The sequence below is a fragment of the Oncorhynchus masou genome, chromosome 1 (genome assembly GCF_036934945.1).
Source record: "Oncorhynchus masou masou isolate Uvic2021 chromosome 1, UVic_Omas_1.1, whole genome shotgun sequence".
NCBI lineage: Eukaryota > Metazoa > Chordata > Actinopteri > Salmoniformes > Salmonidae > Oncorhynchus > Oncorhynchus masou.
In genome coordinates this window covers 33,002,601-33,018,601 of record NC_088212.1, presented here as the reverse complement: position 1 = coordinate 33,018,601, position 16,001 = coordinate 33,002,601, and the positions used below count along the sequence as shown (strand labels likewise).

The following is a 16,001-nucleotide window of genomic DNA, read 5'->3' as shown; positions in this document are numbered from 1 at the left end:
CAGTCATGCGCCACTCACTCCCGTCCCCTCACTGTTGTGGACAGGGGTGGTTTGTTTGCAGTCGGGACAGGCCTGGTGGTGGCTGGAGCCAGGCAGCCCCACACTGTGCTCAGTGGTGGCGATTAGCAGGATATCCAGGGTGATCTCTGTGCATTTGGCTATGAAGCGGACGTCACCCTTGTTGGCTGTGTCCAGAGCAGTGTAGTACAGTGATGTGTGGGTAGCGTGCCTGCATGAGCACCAGGTTCATTAGCAGCCGTGACGTGCACCCGTTTCCGTCCACAAAGGGGTGCACATACACCAGCTTGTAATGGGTGAGCGCTGCGGATTCCACAGGGTGCAGCTGCAGGGCCTCCTCTGGGTTGAGCCACTGCACCAGCTCCTGTGGGTGAGGTGAGATGTGGTGGCCTATAAAAACCTGGCTGGTACGCAGCCGCCCACCCTCTACAGGGTCTGCGTAGCCCAGCACACGCCGGTGGATCTCCAGGATGTCATTGACAGTGAGGGACAGCAGCGTGGTGTTAATGTACTTCATGGCTGCGTCTACACCAATGACCTCATTCTGCTCTTGGAGGCTCTTGCCGGGTACGGCATAACGAGTCTCAATGATGTGGCGGATCTCAGACAGAGGGAGTGTGTTGCCCTCTATAGCCACGGTGTGGTAGATTTGGTAATAGTAGGTTTCCTCCATGACACGTCTAAGGGCAGAGTTACCCTTGGGGATGGACATCATACTGCTTACTTTACTGTAAATAACCCCAAAGTGGCGTTGGTAAATCTCCTCCACCAGGGGGAGTGTGCGGTCACTGCTAACCAGGGCCCTCTCGTTGCATGGTGGGATGGCCAGGGCCTTGGTATATAGGTGGTCTGCTTGGACAACATCCTTCTCCTCCTCCAGAATGGTCCCCAGCTCTGTCAGAGCTTCCACAAAGTCCGGGTTCATGTTGAGCGCATGCACCAGCAGCTTGTGGGCCTTTTCCTTCTTCCCCTGCTTCATGTGACAGCCTGTTGCAGTGCTGCCTTGGCCTCCAGCTGGGTCTCTGCAATCCACACACACACACATATATTACATAACCAGGCTGTGCTGTTAAAGAAGTGTATTAAAGGGATACTTTGGGATTTTGGCAATTAATTTTGGGCCTTTATCTACTTCCCCAGACAGATGAATTCATGCATACCATTTGTATGCCTGCATGCACTATGAAGTAAGTTAAAGTTAGTTAGGAATTGCACTAACGCTAGTTGGCAACTTCCTTCAAACTGCACGCAGAGACATAAAAATGGTAACCACAAAGTTCCAGATATGTGACTAACAGAAATTGAATGTGTCCCTGAACAAAAGGAGGACTAGACACTTGTCTATACAATGAAAACTGTTGACACAGCAGTTGCTGTGTGCTATGTATTATAGATACATTTCAAACAAATCTTAACCTTGTGACCATTCTATGCATCGGTTGTTCGTCATCAAGGTTGAGAGGGGTGCATCTTTGCTATAAAAGATCACAGTAGCCATTGTGTGGTCACTTTCAATGGTTCATTAGAAATGCTGCATCATTGAAAGTCATTGCTATTGCAAAGCTCTTGTTATTAAAGATATAGTTTAAGTATAACTCTGACTCGTGTGTTAAGTTTAACTCTCCTCGTTTGATAATACAGAAATTAACCACCACAATCTCCTCCTCATGGACTGCACCAGATTTGCCAGTTCTTGCGCCAGGATTTGATCTCGTGCCTATGCTGGTGTCTGATCCCAAATCCCCATCCCTACCTGCTGAGCTACCCGTTCAGGTGCTATAAAAAAATCAAATAAAAATTGAGAGATAAAAATCAAACAAAATTTGGAAATAAGTGTCCTGTAGAGGTCAGTGTTTGAAAGAAACTTTGCATTGAAGAACGCACCGGCACCACTGCGAAATCAGTGGGATCTCGCATTTTACAACAAGGTTCGAAAAAGCACATTACCAAAACGAAGCTTCGGACGTCATTGATCACATGGTATTGTTACTTTGAAACTATCCATTAGAGGTCGACCGATTAATCGGAATGGCCGAATAATTAGGGCCGATTTCAAGTGTTCATAACAATCGAAAATCTGTATTTTTTGACACCGATTTTGCCGGTTTCTTTTTTACACCTTTATTTAACTAGGCAAGTCAGTTAAGAACACATTCTTATTTTCATTGACGGCCTAGGTGGGTTAACTGCCTCGTTCAGGGGCAGAACGACAGATTTTCACCTTGTCAGCTCGGGGGATTCAATCTTGCAACCTTACAGTTAACTAGTCCAACACTCTAACCACCTGCCTCTCATTGCTAGCTAGCATTAAACTTATCTTATAAAAAACAATCAATCAACCATAATCACTAGTTAAACTAGTAATATCATCAACCATGTGTAGTTATCTAGCGTGTCCTGCGTTGCATATAATTGATGCGGGCGTATCGTTGCTCCAATGTGTACCTAACCATGAACATCAATGCCTTTCTTAAAATCAATACACAGAAGTATATATTTTTAAACTTGCATATTTAACTAAAAGAAATCCAGGTTTGCAGGCAATATTAACCAGGTGAAATTGTGTCACTTCTCTTGCGTTCATTGCACGCAGAGTCAGTGTATATGCAACAGTTTGGGCCGCCTAATTTGCAAGACTTTTACGTAATTATGACATAACATTGAAGGTTGTGCAATGTAACAGGAATATTTAGACTAATGGATGCCACCCGTTAGATAAAATATGGAACGGTTCCGTATTTCACTGAAAGAATAAACATCTTGTTTTCGAGATGATAGGATTCTACCATATTAATGACGTAAGGCTCGTATTTCTGTGTGTTATTATGTTATAACTAAGTCTATGATTTGATATAGCTGTCTGATTGAGCGATGGTAGGCAGAAGCAGGTTTGTAAGCATTCATTCAAACGGCACTTTCGTGCGTTTTGCCAGCAGCTCTTTCGTTGTGGGTCAAGCATTGAGCTGTTTATGACTTCAAGCCTATCAACTCCCGAGATCAGGCTCGTGTAACCAATGTGAAATGGCTAGCTAGTTAGCAGGGTGCGCGCTAATAGCGTTTCAAAAGTCACTCGCTCTGAGACTTGGAGTGGTTGTTCCCCTTGCTCTGCATGGGTAACACTGTTTGAGGGTGGCTCTTGTCGTTGTGTTCCTGGTTCGAGCCCAGGGAGGAGCGACGAGAGGGACGGAAGCTATAGTGTTACACTGGCAATACTAAAGTGCCTATAAGAACATCCAATAGTCAAAGGTTAATTAAATACAAATGGTATAGAGAGAAATAGTCCTATAATTCGTATAATAACTACAACCTAAAACTTCCTAACTGGGAATATTGAAGAATCATGTTAAAAGGAATCACCAGCTTTCATATGTTCTCATGTTCTGAGCAAGGAACTTAAACGGCACATATTGCACTTTTACTTTCTTCTCAAACACTTTCTTTTTGCATTATTTAAACCAAATTGAACATGTTTCATTATTTAATTATGTACATAGCCCACCTATAATTTAGCCCAAACAACTACCTCTTTCCCTACTGTATTTACTTTATTTATTTATTTATTTGAATTTATTTTATTTATTTATTTTCCATTATTTTTATTTCTACTTTGCATATTCTTCCACTGCAAATCTACCATTCCAGTCTTTTACTTGCTATATTGTATTTACTTTGCCACCATGGCCTTTTTTTTTTGCCTTTACCTCCCTTATCTCACCTCATTTGCTTACATCGTATATAGACTTATTTATACTGTATGTTTGTTTTACTCCATGTGTAACTCTGAGTCGTTGTATGTGTCGGACTGCTTTGCTTTATCTTGGCCAGGTCGCAATTGTAAATGAGAACTTGTTCTCAACTTGCCTACCTGGTAAATAAAGGTGAAAAAAAAACTCAATTCAGAACTATTGCCTTTTTGAGTGAACTTTGGAGATGGCGGCTCTCTAGAAGTCCTTCATCCAAAGTTTGTTGAATGCAAGCACTGAAACAATCAGAAAACATAAAACAAAGACAACATTAAGATAGGCCTACATTTTCTATTTTGGCACCTTAAAAATGACTCAGCAGCTAATGGGCAGGTTTCGCATTTAGCATTTACAAAGTTGCCTTGATGGTGCTATGCTTCTCACTGAAACTTGCATTATATATTTTTTTTCTGAAAGGAAACATTCTGCCTTGTATAAATGCTATATAAACAAATTGCGTAATGTAGCTAGCATTAACTAGGACCTACTAAATCTACCTAAATGTGTGGCCAATTGTTCCTAGAGAGCTTCAGCATAGGAAGTTTTGTTCTAGCCAAGCCTCAACACAATTGTTTTAAACTAATCAACTAATTATGATCTTCAATCTAGATTGGGGATGTCATCATCAAGAGCCAGTTGTCTACTAGTTGTCACTTCTTTCTGACTCCGGTGTGAAAGAAAAGCAAGATTAAAATGAAGTTATGCCTAATATGGCAATTCATTATTTTTCCAAAATGAATTATATTTAAGGCCATACATGCAAGAAGTGTTGACCTGGCGCATGCATATTTCTCTGTCCTCCGTTTGATTGAAGACCTCAATCTGTCTTTTTGCCTGGTAAGCTATTGCTTCTAGAAAGAAATAGAGAAGAAACACCACATGATAGAGATGAGTTAGCTACAAGTTTAAAGCAATGAAAGAGCTAGCTAATTGTTACACAAAGGAATGTATTGGCTACATTTATGACAATAATACATGCATTTTCTTACCTTATCAAGCTTTAAGACGGTACACTAATTTATCACTCAAAAAAGGTGTTATGCGTGACTGCAATCTTTTTTTAGCCATTTGCAAAAGTGAAGTTTACTTTGATGTCAAGTCATATTGTTGCTAACGTTACCTTAGCTTTTGTGCTTACTAAAATGCTAATGAACAGTGACTTTAGCATATTGAAATGCATATTGGTATTGAAAGACACCAATGTCATCACCCAAAAAAATGTGTTTAAAATATCCATAAAATCATTAGTTAGTTTACTAGTGTCGTGTCTTTGGCTATGCCGGATTAAGTGATAGTGAACTCACATTTTTCAACATGTTTTGTACATAAGGATAGATTTGGAGTTATATAAACTTGGATTTTTCGGGAGGAACATAGGCAGGATGCTACCCTTCACAGCATGGTCTTCGCTCCAGATCAAAACAACCTAATTTTAGGTTAATTTTAGGCCAAAATTACCTGGAGAGATTACTGCTACCAAGGATTCATTTTTCCAAGCTATACGGAGGGTGCTCTAGCAAACAAACAGCAGAGACCTGAGGACACCATCCAACCTGGAACTGAGAGAGTAGTGTTTGGTCTGAGGCTATTTTCAAAGCCAAGAAGAAAAATAAAGTTCATTACAATTATGTATTTTACTTTATGAGACTGAATGCTGACTTAAGGCTGCCAGGCTTGCTAGGACAGACCAGATACAACTTCAATTAGCACTGAGGTGTGAGGTGTCGAGGCCTTTGGGCCCAACAAGTGGCTTTTGAAGGCCCCATTGAAGCCCCCTCCCGCTGTTCAAAGACCATCCACTGGCATTTTCTACAAATCTGCCTCCAGAATTAAAAGCTTCTCTCGTTGCCTGCTGCATTGCTGCTTGGATTCCACCTGGCGATCTGTTCACCATCTGCCCTGACCTGTCTACCCTGTCTGGTACAGGTACCCCCACCACACTCCCTCTCCCAAGCTTTCACTCGCCTCCAGCACACATGCACTGTTGGGGCGAGTGACTCTGAACAATGAATAGACCCAAGTCGTTATATATATTTATTTATTTTCGTGTACATTTTGCTATTTTGTTATTTGCCTCATGACACCTGCTTGCTTTGTTGACTATAAACTTTCTTGTTTACCCAACCGTGGGACAGAGTATTTGTTCCCACACTTGGGACTTTGACTCTATTGGTTACACAGACTTTTGGCCTCCCATCCTGTTCTAACCACCTCTTGCCGGCTTTGTATTCATGTTACCTGATGAAATTGCTGTACAATATGATCTTGTTGCCATCTAATGCACATTCAGATGTCATAAATCAGCACTGCAGAGATCTCCCTGTCCTCTGCCGTACCCTGATTGTATTACTGCTGATGATATCTGGAAATGTGCATGTACACCCTGGCCCATTTATTGTTGATAACCCCAATTCTGAAATGTGCACTGATATCTGCTTACCTGATTTATGCTCTCGTAAAAGCCTGGGTTTTCTGCATGTTAACATTAGAAGCTTATTACCTGAAATAGATCAATTAAAAGTGTGGGTTCATAGCTCCAATCCAGATGTGTTGGTCATTACTGAGATGTGGTTAAGGAAGAGTGTTTTGAATACTGATATTAACCTTTCTGGTTATAACCTTTTTCGGCAAGACAGATCTTCCAAAGGTGGGGGAGCGGCAATCTTTACCAAGGATCACCTTCAGTGCTCGGTTGTCTCCACCAAGTCTGTCCCCAAACAATTTGATTTGCTGGTTCTAAGCATTAAACTTTCAAATAGCTCTTTGTTGACTGTTTCTGGGTGCTATTGTCCTCCATCTTTCTCAGATTATTGCCAATCCCACAAGGTATGACTCCAAACACACAGGAAATGCTACTCTCCTCAACGTTATCCTCACAAATAATCCTGATAGGTAATGATCTTAGTTATCATTGTTTTACAGCCTGTGTTTGTAATGGCTGCTCAGTAAAACAACCTGTCCTGATTTGTCATAGACGCTTGATAAAAAACTTTAATGAGCAAGCCTTCCTTCATGAACTGGCCTCTGTAAAATGGTATAGAATCAACTTGATCTCCTCTGTCGAATATTTTCAGTGGTATACCTACTGCAGCCTTCATCCTCCACTTACAACACCAATTCTGCCAGTCACATTCTGTTCAAGCTCCCCAAAGCACACACATCCCTGGGTCGCTTGTCTTTTCAGTACGCTGCAGCCAGCGACTGGAACGAGCTGCAACAAACACTCAAACTGGACAGTTTTATCTCTCCATTCAAAGACTCAATCATGGACACTCTTACTGATAGTTGTGGCTGCTTTGGTGATGTATTGTTGTCTCTACCTTCTTGCCCTTTGTGCTGTTGTCTGTGCCCAATAACGTTTGTACCATGTTTTGTGCTGCTACTATGTTGTGTTGCTACCATGTTGTTGTCATGTTGTGTTGCTACAGTACCATGCTGTGTTGTCATTTGTTGCTGCCTTGCTATGTTGTTTTCTTAGGTCTCTCTTTATGCAGTGTTGTGTTGTCTCTCTTGTCATGATGTGTGTTTTGTCCTATATTTATATACAGTTGAAGTCAGAAGTTTACATACACTTAGGTTGGAGTCATTAAAACTCGTTCTTCAACCACTCCACATTTCTTGTTAATAACAAACTATAGTTTTGGCAAGTCGGTTAGGATATCTACATTGTGCATGACACAATACATTTTCCAACAGTTGTTTACAGACAGATTTCACTTATAATTCACTGTATCACAATACTAGTGGGTCAGAAGTTTACATACACTAAATTGACTGTGCCTTTAAACAGCTCGGAAAATTCCCGAAAATGATGTCATGGCTTTAGAAGTTTCTGATAGGCTAATTGACATCATTTGAGCCAATTGACTCAAATGTCAATTAGCCTATCAGAAACTTGTACCTGTGGATGTATTTCAAGGCCTTCTTTCAAACTCGGTGCCTCTTTGCTAGAAATCAAATCCAAATCAAATCAAATTTATTTGTCACATACATATGATTAGCAGATGTTAATGTGAGTGTAGTGAAATGCTTGTGCTTCTAGTTCCGACAATGCAGTACTAATCAACGAGTAATCTAACCTAACAATTCCAAAACTTCTACCTTATACACACACAAGTGTAAAGGTATAAAGAATATGTACATAAAGATATATGAATGAGTGATGGTACAGAACGGCATAGGCAAGATGCAGTAGATGGTATTGAGTACAGTATATACATATGAGATGAGTAATGTAGGGTATGTAAACAAAGTGGCATAGTTTAAAGTGGCTAGTGATACATGTATTACATAAAGATGCAGTAGATGATATAGAGTACAGTATATACATATACATATGAGATGAGTAATGTAGGGTATGTAAACATTATATTATATTATATATTAAGTATCATTGTTTAAAGGGGTTAGTGATATATTTTACATCAATTTCCATCAATTCCCATTATTAAGGTGGCTGGAGTTGAGTCAGTGTGTTGGCAGCAGCCACTCAATGTTAGTGGTGGCTGTTTAACAGTCTGATGTCCTTGAGATAGAAGCTGTTTTTCAGTCTCTCCGTCCCTGCTGTGATGCACCTGTACTGACCTCGCCTTCTGGATGATAGCGGGGTGAACAGGCAGTGGCTCGGGTGGTTGTTGTCCTTGATGATCTTTATGGCCTTCCTGTGACATCGGGTGGTGTAGGTGTCCTGGAGGGCAGGTAGTTTGCCCCCGGTGATGCGTTGTGCAGACCTCACTACCCTCTGGAGAGCCTTACGGTTGTGGGCAGAGCAGTTGCCGTACCAGGCGGTGATACAGCCCAACAGGATGCTCTCGATTGTGCATCTGTAGAAGTTTGTGAGTGCTTTTGGTGACAAGCCAAATTTCTTCAGCCTCCTGAGGTTGAAGAGGCGCTGCTGTGCCTTCTTCACGACGCTGTCTGTGTGGATGGACCAATTCAGTTTGTCCGTGATGTGTACGCCGAGGAACTTAAAACTTACTATCCTCTCCACTACTGTCCCATCGATCTGGATAGGGGTGTGCTCCCTCTGCTGTTTCCTGAAGTCCACAATCATCTCCTTTGTTTTGTAGACGTTGAGTGTGAGGTTATTATCCTGACACCACACTCCGAGGGCCCTCACCTCCTCCCTGTAGGCCGTCTCGTCGTTGTTGGTAATCAAGCCTACCACTGTTGTGTCATCTGCAATTGAGTTGGAGGCGTGCATGGCCACGCAGTCGTGGGTGAACAGGGAGTACAGGAGAGGGCTCAGAATGCACCCTTGTGGAGCCCCAGTGTTGAGGATCAGCGGGGTGGAGATGTTGTTACCTATCCTCACTACCTGGTTGTGGCACGTCAGGAAGTCCAGTACCCAGTTGCATAGGGTGGGGTCGAGACCCAGGGTCTCGAGCTTGATGACGAGTTTGGAGGGTACTATGGTGTTAAATGCTGAGCTGTAGTCGATGAACAGCATTCTCACATAGGTATTCCTCTTGTTCAGATGGGCTAGGGCAGTGTGCAGTGTGGTTGAGATTGCGTCGTCTGTGGACCTATTTGGGCGGTAAGCAAATTGGAGTGGGTCTAGGGTGTTTTACTCACGTTGGCTGCAGTGAAGGAGAGTCCGCATGTTTTGGTAGCGGGCCGTGTCAGTGGCACTGTATTGTCCTCAAAGCGGGCAAAAAAGTTAGTCTGCCTGGGAGCAAGACATCCTGGTCAGTGGCGGGGCTGGTTTTCTTTTTGTAACCCGTGATTGACTGTAGACCCTGCCACATACCTCTTGTGTCTGAGCCATTGAATTGTGACTCTACTTTGTCTCTATACTGGAGTTTAGCCTGTTTGATTGCCTTGCGGAGGGAATAGCTACACTGTTTGTATTCGGTCATGTTTCCGGTCACCTTGCCCTCATTAAAAGCAGTGGTTCGCGCTTTCAGTTTCACGCGAATACTGCCATAAATTCACGGTTTCTGGTTTGGGAATGTTTTAATCGTTGCTATGGGAACAACATCGTCAATGCTCTTTCTAATGAACTTGCTCACCGAATCAGCATATTCGTCAATTTTGTTGTTGGAAGCAATGCGGAACATATACCAATCCACGTGATCGAAGCAGTCTTGGAGCGTGGAATCAGATTGGTCAGACCAGCGTTGAATAGACCTGAGCGCGGGAGCTTCTTGTTTTAGTTTCTGTCTGTAGGCAGGGAGCAACAAAATGGAGTCGTGGTCAGCTTTTCCGAAAGGAGGACGGGGGAGGGCAACATATGCGTTGCAGAAGTTAAAATAGCAATGATCCAAGGTTTTACCAGCCCTGGTTGCGCAATCGATATGCTGATACAATTTAGGGAGTCTTGTTTTCAGATGAGCCTTGTTAAAATCCCCAGCTACAATGAATGCAGCCTCAGGATATGTGGTTTCCAGTTTGCAAAGAGTCAAATAAAGTTCGTTCAGGGCCATCGATGTGTCTGCTTGGGGGGGAATACATACGGCTGTGATTATAATCGTAGAGAATTCCCTTGGTCAGGTGAACAGTCAGGTGAACAGAAGGACTTCTGTATTTCTGTATGTTGTTGTGATCACACCACGTCTCGTAAATCATAAGGCATACGCCCCCGCCCCTCTTCTTACCAGAAAGATGTTTGTTTCTGTCGGCGCAATGTGTGAAGAAACCAGCTGGCTGCACCGACTACGTTAGCATCTCTCGAGTGAGCCATGTTTCCGTGAAGCAAATAACGTTACAGTCTCTGATGTCTATCTGGAATGCTACCCTTGCTCGGATTCCAGAAGACCGCTTCGTTTGCCTCTTTTACGACGTCGTTGTTTTGGGTCGCAGGCTGGGATCCATTCCGTTGTCTTGGGTGGAAGGCAAAGCACAGGATCCGCTTCGCGAAAGTCATATTCCTGGTCGTACTGATGTTGAGTTGACGTTGCTCTTATATTCAGTAGTTCTTCCCGACTGTATGTAATGAAACCTAAGATTACCTGGGGTACCAATGTAAGAAATAACACGTAAAAAAAACAAAATACGGCATAGTTACCTAGGAACGCGAAGAGAGGCGGCCATCTCTGTCGGCGCCAGAAGTCATGGGAAAATCAAAAGAAATCAGCCAATCAGTCAATTCTTCCTTGGGAGCAATTTCCAAATGCCTGAAGGTACCACGTTCATCTGTACAAACAATATTACGCAAGTATAAACACCATGGGAACACGCAGCCGTCATACCGCTCAGGAAGGTGACGCGTTCTGTCTCCTAGAGATGAACATACTTTGGTGCGAAAAGTGCAAATCAATCCCAGAACAACAGCAAAGGACCTTGTGAAGATGCTGGAGGAAACAGGTACAAAGTATCTACAGTATATCCACAGTAAAAAGTGTCCTATATCGCCATAACCTGAAAGGCCGCTCAGCAAGGAAGAAGCCACTGCGCCAAAACCGCCATAAAGAAGTCCGACTACGGTTTGCAACTGCACATGGGGACAAAGATTGTACTTTTTAGATAAATGTCCTTTGGTCTGATGAAACAAAAATAGAACTGTTTGGCCAAAATGACCATCATTATGTTTGGAGGAAAAAGGGGGAGGCTTGCAAGCCGAAGAATACCATCCCAACCAGGAAGTACGGGGGTGGAAGCATCGTATTGTGGGTGTGTTTTGCTGCAGAAGGGCCTGGTGCATTTCACAAAATAGATGGCATCATGAGGTAGGAAGATTATGTGGATATATTGAAGCAATATCTCAAGACATCAGTCAGGAAGTTAAAGCTTGGTCGCAAATGGGTCTTCCAAATGGGCAAAGTTGTGGCAAAATGGCTTAAGGACAACAAAGTCAAGGTATTGGAGTGGCCATCACAAAGCCCTGACCTCAATCCTATAGAAAATGTGTGGGCAGAACTGATAAAGCAAAATTTGAGTCAGGTTTGGAGGCCTCCAAACCTGACTCAGTTACAGCAGCTCTGTCAGGAGGAATGGGCAAAAATTCACCCAACTTCTGGCGCAGTGGTCTAGGGCACTGCATCGCAGCGCTAGCTGTGCCACCAGAGACTCTGGGTTCATGCCCAGGCTCTGTCGCAGCCGGCCGCGACTGGGAGGTCCATGGGGCGACGCACAATTGGCCTAGCGTCGTCTGGGTTAGGGAGGGTTTGGCCGGTAGGGATATCTTTGTCTCATTGCGCACCAGCGACTCCTGTGGCGGGCCGGGCGCAGTGCACGCTAACTAAGGTCGCCAGGTGCACGGTGTTTCCTCCGACACATTGGTGCGGCTGGCTTCCGGGTTGGATGCGCGCTGTGTTAAGAAGCAGTGCGGCTTGATTGGGTTGTGTTTCGGAGGACGCATGGCTTTCGACATTCGTCTCTCCCGAGCCCGTACGGGAGTTGTAGCGATGAGACAAGATAGTAATTACTAACAATTGGAAACCACGAAAATGGAGTGAAAAATAATAAAACATTTAAAAATCACCCAACTTATTGTGGGAAGCTTGTGGAAGGCTACCTGAAATGTTTGACCCAAGTTAACTTTTTAGGGATAGGGGGCAGTATTCGGAAGTTTTGATGACCAAGGTAAACTGCCTGTTACTCAGGCCCAGAAGCTAGGATATGCATATGAATGGTAATATTGGATCGAAAACACTCTAAAGTTTCTAAAACTTTTAAAATAATGTCTGTGAGTATAACAGAACTGATTTGGCTGGCGAAACCCCGAGGACAATCTATCCAGGATTTTTTTTATAGGTAATTGTACTTTCCAATGCTTTTCTATGGGAAAGCCTAATTATTAGGACCCAAATTGCAGTTCCTATGGCTTCCACTAGATGTCAACAGTCTTTAGAAATTGTTTGATGGTTTTCATATTCTTTCGAAACAGGTGGATTATTGAATGAAGCGCGCCAAATAAACTTACTTTTTTGGGACATAAAGGACTTTATCGAACAAAAGGAATATTTGTTATGTAACAGGGACCCTTGTGATTGCTACCATAAAGATCTTCAAAGGTAAGGGATTTATTTTATCGCTATTTCTGACTTTCGCAAAGCATCTGCTTGGTTGGAAAATGTTTTTAATGCTTTTGTATGCGGGGCGCTGTCCTCAGATAATCTCATGGTATGCTTTTGCAGTAAAGCCTTTTTGAAATCTGACAAATTGGCTGGATTAACAAGAAGTTATGCTTTTTAATTATGTAAAACACTTGTATCTTCATGAATGTTTGATATTACGAATTTAGTATTTTTGAATTTCACGCTCTGCAATTTCACCGGATGTTGTCGAGGTGGGTCGCTAGCGGCACATCAAGCCCACAATTTAAAGGCAATACTACCAAATACTAATTGAATGTATGTAAACTTCTCACCCACTGAGAATGTGATGAAAGAAAATAAAAGCTGGAATAAATCATTCTCTCTACTATTATTCTGAAATTTCACATTCTTAAAATAAAGTGGTGATCCTAACTGACCTGAAACAGGGAATTGTTACCAGGATTAAATGTCAAGAATTGTGAAAAACGGAGTTTAAATGTATTTCGCTAAGGTGTATGTAAACTTCCTTCTTCAACTGTATATATATTTTATCTCAGCCCCCGTCCCCGCAGGATGCCTTTTGGTAGGCCGTCATTTTAAATAAGAATTTGCTCTTAACTGACTTGCCTAGTTAAATAAAGGTTAAATAAAATGTGCTTTTTGGCTGTTCAGACCACTGAGGTATAAAATGAACACGAGACAGCCTTCAAAATGTCCAACCTTTGTTTTCAAGGTAAGTACATTGGTTAGCGCTAATGTAAAATAACGTTGGATGCCAGCCGCCGGTAAACCCCACAGAAGAAATGGCGGGGGCGACAATGATAACTAGTTAGTCGTACATTGGTAGATAGTGTCCTGTGTCCTCGCCTGTCGGCAATTGTCATCCTGCAGTTCTGTTAACAACTGCGAGGGCAAGTGTTCGACAGGAGGGAGCGAAGGACACTGTGTGCTAGCTTAGCCAGCTAGTTCGGGAACAACAGGCAGGAGGCGGGGGTGACACCGTGTGCTAACTAGCCAATTAGCATGCCAGCTAGCACATGGTGTCCATAACTAGCAAGCTAGCTAGTTAGCTAACACATGGTGTCACTCCAGCCTCCAGCCTGCTGTGCTAGCAGACAGTGTTGTCGTGACGTGACTATCATTAATGTGATGACTGTTATTTTTTTTAAATCAATGAACTATGTTCAATGATTACGTGATTAAATTAATCATGTAACAATTAACTCATTAGCAAATCTTGGGGTACCACGGGAAAACTTATTTAACGAGTTTCTGACTTAAACTCAATCTATAAATATCTCTTACATCAATAACAGTCAATTATTATTTATTACATTATCTGTCTCATTCTGAACATTGTTGACTTCGTGAATCTGCACGAACCCTAACCTAAATGATGAATCAGCGATACATAAATTGGCTTAATTATTTACTAACTAAATAATCACACACAGTATAGGTTGAATTGATTACTAATATAATGCAATGAAAAGTCCCTAGTGGACTAACCCAATATGATGACTTGTTACACAATGAAAAGGGTGGGGAAAGAAAGAGCAAGAGAGAGAGAGTGGTGTCACTTAGAAATGTTGTTGTTTTTGAAAGAAAAGCACCTTTTCTGTCCATTAAAATAACATCAAATTGATCAGAAATACATTGTTAATGTTGTAAGTGATTATTGTAGCTGGAAATGGAAGACTTTTTTAAATGTAATATCTACATTGGCGTACAGAGGCCCATTATCAGCAACCATCACTCCTGTGTTCCAATGGAACGTTGTGTTAGCTAATCCAAGTTTATCATTTTAAAAGGCTAATTGATCAGTAGAAAACACTTTTGCAATTATGTTAGCACAGCTGAAAACTGTTGTTCTGATTAAAGAAGAACTAAAATTGGCCTTTAGACTAGTTGAGTATCTGGACATCAGCATTTGTGCGTTCAATTACAGGCTAAAAATGGCCAGAAACAAATAACTTTCTTCTGAAACTCGTCAGTCTATTCTTTGATCCTCACCCAGGAGCGAGTGTCATGACAGTGTCCTTCACCCCCAGCTGTCGGCCATGTGTTTCTCCGGGAATACAGCAGGTGGGGGCAAAACTGTGTTGCTTGCTAACTCGTAAGCTACCACACTGTGTCGTTAGCAAAATAGCTTGTTAGCTAGATAGCACATGGCACCACCCCAACTTGCTGTGCTAGTGGGAGGCGGGGGCAACCGGTAGACAGTGTTAACGACGGTGACGGTGAGGGTAGGTGTTTGTCAGGCGGGAGCCTCCAGGCTAGCAAGGAGGCCTCAGGGAGGAGGGGGCAAAAGAAGTCAGATAAAAAAAATATAATAGTCTCCAGGGACAATTATTTGATTAGTACAATGGATGCTTTGTGCACAAAGGCAATGACAAAAGTGTCTTGTTAGGAATGGTTTAAATCTGACTTCTCTATGTGGCCGTTTATGGAAAATGTCTTTCTGGGAAAAATAACAGATTTCGATTTAAAAAAAATGGATTTGAGTCACTTCAAACTGCAAATGTATACAAGGCTTTAGCGATGCTCTGGCTTCCCTCCCTTTTTCTCCACAGTGCCCCAGCCAAGAGTGCTTAGTACCGCTGTCATCCTCCCTCATAAGATGATGGAGTGGCAAGACATTTCCAAAGAGCTTACACCACATTATTTATTTGTCCCCTGCTATGAGCGCACACACACACACACTTAATACATGCATACCACAGGAGGTTGGTGGCACCTTATTTGGGAAGGACTGGTTCGTAGTAATGGCTCGCACCGGAGAAGTTGTTGTTGACGGCCCCGGAGTAGATGACTGACATTTTACTTGCTCCTAACGATTGTGTTTTTATATTTGTTTTTTGCATTGTTTGTAAATGTTGCTGCTTACTGTCTCTTATGACTGAAAATAACTTCTGGACATCAGAACAGCAGTTACTCACCACGAATTGGCAGAAGCTTTTTTTCCATTAACTTCTTAAGGTATAGGGGGCAGCATTTTCACTTTTAGATAAATAGCGTGCCCAATTTCAACTTCCTGCTACTCATGCCAAGAATATAAGATATGCATATTATTAGTAGATTTGGATAGAAAACACTCTGAAGTTTATAAAACTGTTTGAATCATGTCTGTGAGTAGTCTTGCGCAAAACCCTGAGGACTAACCGTTCAGAATAAAACATTTTTGAGGTCTCTGTTCAGTGAGTTCTCCTTGGCAAACAATATTTCTTAGGAACTTGTTTTCAGTTCCTACCGCTTCCAATGG

At 42.4% G+C, this 16,001-nt stretch overlaps 1 pseudogene; it reads right to left on the bottom strand.

The window, feature by feature from the left end:
* Positions 1–3: 3 nt before the first annotated feature.
* Positions 4–15,558, bottom strand: LOC135513499 (protein adenylyltransferase FICD-like; annotated as a pseudogene).
* Positions 15,559–16,001: the final 443 nt, after the last annotated feature.